Source organism: Melanerpes formicivorus, unplaced genomic scaffold, assembly GCF_026170545.1.
Source record: "Melanerpes formicivorus ecotype bairdi unplaced genomic scaffold, bMelFor1.0.p_v2 SCAF_37, whole genome shotgun sequence".
Classification (NCBI taxonomy): Eukaryota; Metazoa; Chordata; class Aves; order Piciformes; family Picidae; genus Melanerpes; species Melanerpes formicivorus.
This window is the reverse complement of record NW_027142389.1, coordinates 7,015,648-7,026,477: the sequence shown is the minus strand read 5'-3', so window position 1 is coordinate 7,026,477 and position 10,830 is coordinate 7,015,648. Positions and strand designations below refer to the sequence as shown.

At 45.5% G+C, this 10,830-nt stretch overlaps 1 long non-coding RNA gene across 1 annotated transcript; it reads right to left on the bottom strand.

Annotated features, from left to right (window-relative positions):
• Nucleotides 1-2,118: 2,118 nt before the first annotated feature.
• Nucleotides 2,119-8,355, bottom strand: LOC137450779 (uncharacterized). The gene is made up of 2 exons (XR_010989634.1): nt 4,172-8,355; nt 2,119-2,979 (listed from the first exon to the last, which is right to left on the bottom strand). It is a non-coding gene; the product is annotated as an uncharacterized lncRNA (long non-coding RNA).
• Between the last annotated feature and the right edge of the window lie 2,475 nt (nt 8,356-10,830).

Genomic DNA, 10,830 nt, shown 5'->3' with positions numbered 1-10,830 from the left:
TCTTACACAGGGCTCCAGGAGCCAGAGGCTCTCTGTTCCAAGACACATGGAATGCTTTCAGAAATCAAGAGGACTTGTGATTGGATTGAGGAGAGCGGTTGGGTCAGCTGAAGACCTGCTGGTACAGGCACAGAACTGAGAGCTAAGTTTGCGGGATCAGTCAGCACTGAATCTCCAGCAAAGGGATGATGCTTTAAACATCCAAATGAAGAGTAACTACAAAGTACTGAAGGTACTGCACGTACTGCATGTACTACTGCCTGTAGTCAATTCATGCTCTCAATGACACTTCTTGGACTAATAATGATCCTGGTCAGAGCAGCACAGTCTAGAGACATGTTTTGAGTTGAAGAATGAAAAGCAGTTTGGTTGCTGCTAGAGGATGTCATGGAAATGTCTTCTCTTGCTGTGTGCTCATTCTATCAAATCTGTGTAGTTCCCATGGGGAATCAAAGCCAACACCAAGGCTGACTGTGCCACTCAGATGGCTCCAGAGATGACCCAGGGTTATGGTCAGCAGGGAGGTACGAACAGCAGCAGCACTCTGGCTTACTTTTTCTATCAGCTCACACCTCTGTGTGGCGCTGCTGTCGCTGTTGAGTTTTCCCACAGTGCTGCTGGAAGAAAGGATGCGACCTTAAGAGAAATTAGCTTCGGCTTAAATGCTTCTTCAGCACATTACATGGGACAGTGACTTCTGGTAGGGGAGTGATGGAGTGACCTCTGCAACTTGTTGCACTGATTGATTTTCCTTCCCACTGCTCCAGCACTTCACCTGAATGTACCAATTGATCTGTGACTACACAGTGCTGATGAACATTTCATTTTCAAAGGTAATAAATTGGGCATTTAAAAGAGAAAAAAAGAAAGAAAAGGGAGGAGGAAGCTTAAAACATTTCTGAAATGTATCAGTGATGGTAGCAAGAGAATGGTTACTGCTGCTTAGCTGACATGAGTTGAATGTGTATTGATTTCAGTGTACTTTGCTTGTGGAGGTGTCTCCAACAGTTTTTCCTAAGTCTTTCCCTTTTAAATCACGGCAGAGGCTTAATAAAAGCACTAAGCTCTAAATCCTGGAGATCCACATTCTCAGGGCTGCAAGTACAAAACCAGCTACCTGATACAGTAGCTTTGGAAAGCAGAAGTTTTTACTACCTGCTTTAGCTGAGTATCATAAGAGAGCTCACAGCTCACTAGAAACCAGAAGCTGTCACCCTCAAACACTCAGGCAGAGCTGAACTGTGCCACTCACTGCCAAGCAGAGTTTGGGGGGGTGATCTGATAGCAGATTTTTTTTCCTTGTTACCACTTGGCTTGTCCAGGACAAACTGATCTCACAATCAGACCTCCCTGTTACCTTCTTTGTAAGGCTAAAGTTAAATTGCCACCTAAAAGAAAAAAAATTATCTCCAAGAGCCTGCACAGGCTTAAGCCAATAAAGTTGTGTCTACACAGAAGCAAATAGACATTTGTAAGAGGGGAAGACTGACACAGTTAATAGCCTGTAAATCAAATTTGGTGCCTAAAAGGCTAAAAACTCCTCCATGTCACTTCAATTGCCTAACCCAAAGGCAGCTGGAGAAAGGGAAACATGCCTCTCCTTATGCTACCTTACTCCTGTAGTCAGAAACATTCATTTTGGCTTCAAGTTTCCCTCACAACTTTATGTATGGAAGTTTATGTATTAAAGTTCCAAATCCCCGCTTCCAAAGAAGAATTATTGAAGACAGTGAAGGATGTGTTCTTAAGTTATACCCTGAAATACTGAGGGAGTCTGAGAGAGAAGTTAAATTTATTTTCTAATGCCATTTCACCAAACACACTCTGTTTATCATGAGTCATTTTCTGGTAAGCCCTGCAGCATGGATATTATACTTGAATAGCCTTTTCCCTAACATTAAATTTGCAATGGAGAAAAGCCCTGGCTCTGATTCATCTTTTCATTATACTGCTCAGACTGCCTTGACTTCTGCAGTCAGTTGTAGCAAGATAAGGACAATCTGGATTCTCTTCCCCCACCATTTTTTTTGCTTTGCCTTTCCCTTCCTTCCCCCCGCCCCCCCCCACCCCGAATTCCAGAATTTCTTATATTCTAATTTGAGTGAAGCCACAAAAGTGTCAGGTTAAAACACAGCATTTATTTATTTCACAAACACTGCGAAGAATCTGGATTCAGTACTAGAAAACTCCAAGTGAAAAGCTTCTGATCTAGCTGTAGAGAAAACATTGTGATTCAGGAAGTGGTTTCCATGGGAGAAAGAGCTCAGAGGCATACACCCAAAGAATGTAAACATTTATGCATTGCTGCCCAATGATTTTCCCAGGCTGCTGGGCAAGTTCTCTGGCCAGACATTCACCTGACTTCAGATAGCTGCATTTGTAATGTAAACGGAGCTCATTTTTAAGCACATCTTGACGGTTTAAGGCCCACCCACCTCAAAGACTTGGTGACTAGTGCCAGTATCATCAGCTTCAACAGCCTCTGCCTGTCCTATTTCTAGCTGACTTCTTCAACAGCTGATAGCTCAACCAAGCATAGAGAACACAGTTTTTAAGGACCTGTTTTAAATCACATCAGAAATGTTCTGATCTAAAGCAAACAAAGCACCCAGCACCCCAGTAGTTCTTTGCTAGCTACTGACTTCCTTGAAATTCTGGACCTATTTGAAGGACAGCATTCTTGAAACATCTTGAGACCAAACAGGCTCCTGAGTCACTGCCTGACTTGCAGCTCATGTTTATTGCTTGCTTTCCAGAGTGACATTCAAAGGTGTTCAGCTTCTGCCAAGACATGGGAAGATGAAAGCACTCAGAGCAGCAGCTTCTCCACAGTAAATAGGGAGCTGCCTTCTCCCAGTGATGCACTCTGGAATCTTGCCCTTAGCAGCTTCAGCAGGGTGGATTCAGTGTCCTCCGCACTCTGAAGCTCCTCCTGTTGACAACATGTGCTGGGCAGGATGATTCCTGTTCTTTCTAGTCCTGAAAGGGATGGTAGGTTCAGAACATCAAGCAGGAGAAAAGAAGTCCCAAACCAAACACATCCAGAGCCAGGGCTTGAAACAACTAAAAGATGAGTAAGGCTCCCAAGAGCTAAGGAAGCAGAAAATCCCAGCGCTGCAGCCGTGTCTCACTTGGAGCTGTGCACCAGCCAGGCACTCACAACAGAGCAGGAGGCCAGGGTGAGAAACCAGGGCTATGGGTAAGCCCAGGCAACTGCACCCTTCCTTAAACTATTTACCAGCTCTGCCTGGAGTCAGGCAGCATTTACAGCTGAGATGTGAGGGGAAAATACTGTTCCTAGGGGCCACAGGGAACCCAATCACTTTCTTCCTCCTGCTTAATAATCTTGTATGTGAGGGACCAATCTAATCTGTGGAAATGAATTGTACCTTAGGGATATGTGATTTCCACCCAAACTGAATCTATTATTCATTCTCAAATGCAGCAATAAAGATTATATAGGATGTAATTCATTATTTGTCTAAATGCTCCATGATTCCACTGGGAGCTGAGATTGAAATAGCTTGCAGGAAGCCCACCTTCATTAGGTTGCTTTTCAAATGCAACAGAAGATAATTTCGACATAAAAATGTCACTCCAGGGAAGCATTCCTTCCCTGGGGAGCATCAGCTCCAGGGCAGCACTGCCAGGTCTCCAAAAAACCTTTGGTCCTCAACACCACATCTCCAGGGCTTTTCAGTCCCTCCGGGGAGGGAGGACTCCACCACTGCCTTGGGCTCCCTATCCTAGGGTGCAGGAAAACAAGGAGGAGCAACAACAAAACCTGCTGACCCCCTAGCCCCCACTTTATCTTCCCAAAGCAGCTCCTGCTGCCTCTATACCATCCTCCCCCCTGCCTAAACCTGCTGACCCCCCACTTTATCTTCCCAAAGCAACTCCTGCTGCCTCTACACCATCTTCCCCCCTGCCTCAACAGCTTCTGCTCCTCCACCACACCTTTCCTGCACCCATCCCAGAACCAGGGGCAAGACACCACACAAAGGAGCTCAGCCCTCTGTATGGTAATCAGCCTCAGCCAGCACCCGTGGAAAGGATTGGAATAGGCATCAATTATGTTCCTAACAGCCGGGGGGCCACCAGGCCCCCCGGCCTTTGTTGTCACCACCACCATCACCCAGTGCACACCATGGGGAACTCCATGGGTACTCACCAGAGATGAGAGGAGGATCCTCCAGCCCAGATGGGCTAAGCTTGGGGCTTCTGCCCTCCCTGGGAAGCATTAAATAGGGGAGTGGGTGGGAAGGGCAAAGTGGCCACACCTGGGGTGGGAGGAGACTCCAAAAGAGCCCAGGTGCTCTGGGTTAGAGGGGAAAAAGGGGCTAAAATGACAAACCCACCAACACTTCATAAACCAAAGCACAGTGGTGGTTAGTACAAAGAAATCTTTCCATCGGTATCATTTTGCTTGCTGGGAAAATCTGTGCTTTTCAGATCAAGATAACAAGTTTTAACGACCAAAAAAATCTGCAAAAGCGATTTTTTTTTTTAACCAGTGTTTATAAATACCTGAGGGCTGGGGGTCAAGAGGGAGGAGACAGGCTCTGCTCAGTTGCACTTCATCACAGGATAAGGGGCAATAGATATAAACTCTAGCACAGGAGGTTCCACCTCAACATCAGAAAGAACTTCTTCACTGTGAGGGTCAAAGAGCCCTGGAGCAGGCTGCCCAGAGAGGTTGTGGAGTCTCCTTCTCTGGAGGTTTTTGAGATCCATCTGGATGTGTTCCGGTGTGACCTGTGCTGGATTCTATGCTCCTGCTCTGGCAGGGGGTTGGACTTGATGATCTTTGAAGGTCCCTTCCAACCCCTAACATACTGTGATCCTATGAGATACTATGATTCCCTTTACGAGGACGCTCAATGAAATGTAAAGAGGAAAACCCAGCCTGATCCACGGCTAACATTCCAGGTGAAGAGATCTGAGCAAGGGGATGATGCACAGGTAGAGGGAGGTGTGCAAGCACGCAGCTGGCTATGAGCTGCGTACAGCTCTCCTCTCCTCTTCATGCATGCCTGCACACACTCGCGGAGAAAGGCAATTTGTTACCAGAGCAACCACGGGCAGCTGGGGCTTTGTCCTCCATCAGAACTGATTTGCATTTGTGTTAACTCATTGAAGCTACTGGAGGCTCAGAAGAATCGATTGTCTAAAGAGATTTATTGAAGCTCGGTGCTTCTGTTTACATTTGCAAGAATGTCTTTTCCAGCCTGAAGATGAGAAAAGAAGACAATGAAAACATTCCTCACAGGTTTACAAACAGTTCAGTGTGAGATACTGCAGTTGCCATCGAGGCACTTTGCCTCGCGGGTGCTGTTGAGGAATTGCTGTGTGTGCCATGGCAATGGTCACTGCCTCTTCTGTGCCTGGAGAAATGCTTCAGTCTCCCATCCCAGGATGCCATCCTGGCCATAAACACTGACTTTTCATGAGGGTCCTGGGCAATGCTTTCATTTGTGGACTGCAATTCCACTGTCATTTGAGAAGCAATAATAAAAACTGGGATTCAGGAGCTTGGATTCACAGCAGATCCCTTCCTAAAGACACTCAATGCCAAGTTTTATAAGCCTGCAAACAGCCTTGAAACCAAGTACTTGGATTCCACTACTACCAGGCACTTGAAGCACTCCTGGTACTGAGCCACAGCTGGATTTCCTGCAAGTAAGCTGAAAACTTTGGCTTTCCCTTTCCTGCATCCCAGTTAACAGCATAAAGCAGCCTTGAGGGGAATGTAGGCACTCAGGGATTTACACATCCTGAGTAACCGTGGTCCCTGGCTGGAAGATGCTGTCTGTAATCCACTCACAATTCCTTTTTGCTGCCAGATTCACTGGCACGAAGAAGAGTTTTGACCAAAGAGTGAGTGAGGGAAGCAAAAGCTTGAGCTCTTTTTCCTTCTGTAAAAGTATAAAATCTTGTGAGTCAAATAATCAAACACAGAACACAGTCTTCTGTGCTGGGACCGCTCATGTCTGCTAGACAAGGAGTAGGTCTGTCTTGTAAGTCTGATCTCTGCTTAAAACAAACCAGACTATTATACTTTATTAATTACAGCCTGTTCATCAAAGACACTCTTCCAGTAAGTAAAAATCCTATTTCCTCCAGAGAAATGTCAGCTATGAAGCAGTTAGAGGCTTCAGAGCCTCACTTTTCTTCAGGGATTTTGTCATATGGTTTCACATACAGCTCAGAGATTTTAATATGGAATGTTCAGAAGAACTTCTCTAGAGCTGTGAGGAAAGAAAATGTTACTGTTTTGAGGCTTGGTGAGAGCCTGCAATTTATAATCAGTTCTAGGTCAATCTCTTTCCAGTTTGCTTGGAATAAGCAGCAGATGTTGTTTTGAGTCAAATGAAACTTTGATTTTAGCTATATATTTTAACCTTAAAATCTGTTATTGTGTTGCAGGCAGCTTTCTAGATGAAATGTGATTTGTGAAGTTTTTTCCAAACCCCAGGCCTTCACATAGGTTTGTTTTCAAATCTGAAAGTGCTTTCAGGAATGGTAGTTGATTTTGTGAGTACAGACAAGGAAATGTACCCACAAAACAGAAACAAAACCTCAGGCCCACATGGCTTTGCAGACCCAAGTCACCCTGGAGACTGCCCCCAGCTGCAGGCACACCTCTGTGCCATCACCCATAGGCAACTGAAGCACACCAGAGAGCAATCTTTCTGTGCTCTCAGCAAGATGAGGCTGAGAAACCCTGAGAGGCTCAGAAACAACCAGGTCCCTCTTGTTAATGAAGAAAAAACAATCATTTCCACCTAGTGATTTTTAAAGCAAACAGGTAAAGAGATGGGTTGTCAGCACAAACATCCTGTACACAAATAACGTGAGTGCTGCATGGGATCATGTTCTCTGTGTGCATTATTAAGCAGATTTAAAAGAAATTACTTTCTTTGATGTGATTCACATCTGATGTACTTTGTGATATTTGACAGATGCCAATCTCCTTCCTTTATTTTTCAGTATTTTCTCCTCAGCTCATGTCTTCCCTGCTACTGTTTGTCACCTGCTCTAAACTGTTTGCTAAGTTCTCCTTTCCTCTGTGGAAATCTTGAGGACTGCAGAATTCTGGACACATCCCAATCATCCCACAGTAACAGCCCCTGGCATCCTCCCCCAGCAGGGCTTTCAGGATTTATGAAAGATCCTTTACTATAGATGATATGTGCTAGGGAGAAGAAGGACCTCTGAGAACCCACCATGAACAGCTTTACACAGGCCAATGATTTGCTTTGTGACCCAAGGAGAAAAAAGTAGCATTTGCTATGGGCACAGAAAGTCCCACAGCAACCATTCAACCTCTTGTGTCGATGATAGGAAACTAAGCAGCTCCTGGCTGAAAGAAATTAAAGGTGTTGCAACTATAGACACTGTTGATGGTGCCTTCTGAGCCCAGGTGAACACACCCCACATGCAATCATGACTTCACTGCTCATTAGGCCACACATGACATCTTCAGCTCCTTGTCTTCTCCTAGAATAACTCTTTGTCTTCTGCACAGTTTCCACCTGATGCCCTGGAGCTGGCTCCTCCTCATCCTGCCACTTTCTCAGCTCAGCGAACTGCCTCCCAGCCTCTCAGGTCACAGCACAAACGTGACGCTTGGTGCAGGCAGGAGGTTATGACCCTTTGGGACTCAGCTTGGTCACTGCAGTGTTGATAAGGGGGTCACCTTGGGGAGAGGGAAGAAAAAAGAATTTCTGGAATAAATATTTTTCAAAGGAAAGGAGAGGTTTCAGTTGCTGTTTTTCATTTCCTGTGATTTTACAGCCTGCTCTTTGATTGTCTGCACAAGGAGCGGTCTGTCTCATCTGTAAAAGATAAGGGCACATCATTTTGAGCCAACTCTTAGCCTTAGACTCTGCTCTAAGGGCTCATTACTCCCAGAGGATAGAGATAGAAATGTCTGTCTCAGGGGTACAATTTTTTTCCTTCAAATTGTATGACAAGTCTTTAAGAGAAGTTATTTGTCCATTACGCTGCAGTGTGTCTAGAAATGGTATCCATCACGAGCGGGGGAAAATCATTCATTTTCAGACCTGTCAGTCACAGCAGACAAAATAAGGTAGGCATCTCAGCCTGGAAAAAGAGAGGAAGCTCTTCCTCCATTAAAGTTTAGCACTGCCAAGGGACCTCTGACAGCCAGGAAGTTAGTTCTTTCCCCTAGCACTTGTTTGGACTGTTTCCAGAGGAAGCTCAAGCTTGGAGCTGGAGTGCAGCTATTGTACCTCTGATAGCAGGAGAGGGCTGAAGGAAGGGAGATGCTGGAGTGCACACTCGACAGGCACCTCTGCTGTGCAGGAAAACAAGCTGGTACAGTTACATACCCACAGCTCAGCCTTGGTTTGTGATCTCCCAGTGAAAAGGAAGCAGTGAGTGGTTAGTGCAAAAACTCTGAGCAGAGGCTGATGAAGTGGTGTCAGGCAGCAAAATCATCAGGTTTTGGAAGGCACAGAGACTGGTCCTGCACTGTGGCAGTTAGCTGCTGCTTGGGTAAGGTCTGCAGCAGCTCCCATAAGGCTCTGATGGTAAAAGTGACATCAGTTCATTCAATGATGATAGTTTTACATGCATCCTTAGCTCAGATTGCTGAAGTCAACCTTTAAAAATATTTTAAAATACAATAAGAGAAACGTCTCCGTTTTAAAATTATAAATCTAGTTAGAAACAGGAATTGTGTTGCCATCAGGCAGTGGGAGCCCGGCACCCTCTGCACCCCCAGACACACAGCAACAGAGGAACGGATTCTTGGGGCTATTGTACTTCTTGGCTTTCTGAGATGTTAGTTTATTCCCAGAGATGGTTCAGACCATCCTCAGCACAGGAGCTGAACATCAAGCTTCCTCAACCCTCCCTCTAACGTCTCTTGGAAATCTGTGCCAAAAAACTCCAGAGAAAAGCTGGAAGAGGACAATGTGCCAAAGGAGCGAAAGCTGCAGCTGCTGCAGAATTTGATCTCATAATTAACTTCCTCTCAGAATTGTGGAGGCTTTAAATACTCCTTTGGAGACCATTCAATATCTAGCAACAAGATAGGACACAAGTACTCAAGGCCTTAATCCTAACCCTTCCAGGTCTGGACTGTCTCTTTATTACAATGCCTCACCCATCACTCCAAGAGCAGAGTTCTGGCAGGGGGCTTGCCTAGTAACAATGATTTGATTACACAGTGTGAATACATCAGAAAACTCAAAATAAATACAAATATCAGCTAAACCCAAGGGCTGGGCCTTCCAGCTCCTAGCAGCAGGCACACAATGATTGGTGCTTCTCTTTTGTGGGGACAGAAGAATCCTGCTCAAAGGTGGGCTGCAGCTCATAGATGGCATTTCTTCATCATTCAGCCTATCCTAACAGTAAATGACATTAAAAAATAAAAAAAGGCCTAAATTAAAGCATCTTTATTACAGAAGAGCAGGCACATCAAAAATTGCATGTGTAATTGTATTTAGATCAAGTCTTTCTTATTTATTATAAATCTTGTGTCTGAGCATAGGTATTGTACAATTGCTCTCTACATTTGGCATAGCTGTTTTGATCTTAAATGTTATTCATTCTGAGAGACAAACACAGCAGATAACCCTGTGTAACAAAGGAGGCATTCATGAGTCACGATGCTGCTGCACAAACCCATTCTCGTGTTCACATTAAATAACCTCAGAGCCATTGGAATGGTGATGTTGTGGGGGGGAATCACGTAGCACTTGCTAACATGCTGCAGCCATTGTAACTCTGAGGTTCCTGGGAAGGGAATCAGATAGAATAAAAACATTGTCTATCACCTGTCTGCAGCCAAATATTCAGTCAGTAATATTGCCATTAGAAGTAGTACATTGCTAGGCTTTTAGCTCTAAAGTAGGTGGCATTCAGTTCACCTAATTTTAGGCACCAGAAAGTAAGGAGGATGGTCTAATTCGTCCATACAGATGTATTGCATCATCAACTACCAGAAGGTAATGAATTCCTTCTCAAAAGAGAGGGGTTGCACTTTCCTCTGAAGAATGCATTTGATGCCTACAGAGCACTTCCAGATGGGTTTTGTAGACTAGGCCCTACCTGGCCTCAGCCAAGTGTTCTCAGCCAGGAGGTTTGAAGCCAACTACCTGCACGTCCTGTATGCTGCTGCCCTGTTTGGCTTCCCTCTGCCAGACAGCGACTGCTCCAGCATGCACTGGCAGTGTGAGCAGAAGGAAGCCTTGCAGGCCAGTGATACCCAAGGGTCCAAGGACAGGACCCTTGCTGGGTGAGCACACAGGTGGTCCAGCTGGTGAGCTCTACCACACACTGAAGAAGAAAGGAGCCATCCCCAAAGTGGAGAGACAAGCCTTGTGCTGCAGTGTGAGGAGCTTCATGAATTCCTCTTACCCATGAGAAGGCTGAAGGAAGGCTGCACCCTGAGCACCAGTCAAGGCAAGCAGCTGTTCTGACACCTGCCTGCAGCACCCAGAGTTTATCACCCGGTCTTTGTTTGGGGAAAACCCAGAGTTCAGACAGGAGAAAAGAATCATGGTCACAGTGAGGGAATATTCCTCTGGAAGGGGACACAAATCTCAATTCCTGAGGGGTCAAATGACTAAAGGAGGCTCTGAAATCCTAGGGGAGTAAACATTACATTTTTGTAAAACTGAGTGTTGTGAGTGCACAGAGAAAAAAAGTCAGCAAATGCCCCAGGAAGACGCAGTAGAAACCTGCAAGACCACAGAACTGTCAGGGTTGGAAGGGACCTCAAGGATCAGCCAGTTCCAACCCCCCTTGCCATGGGCAGGGACACTCACACTACATCAGGTTGCTCACAGCCACATC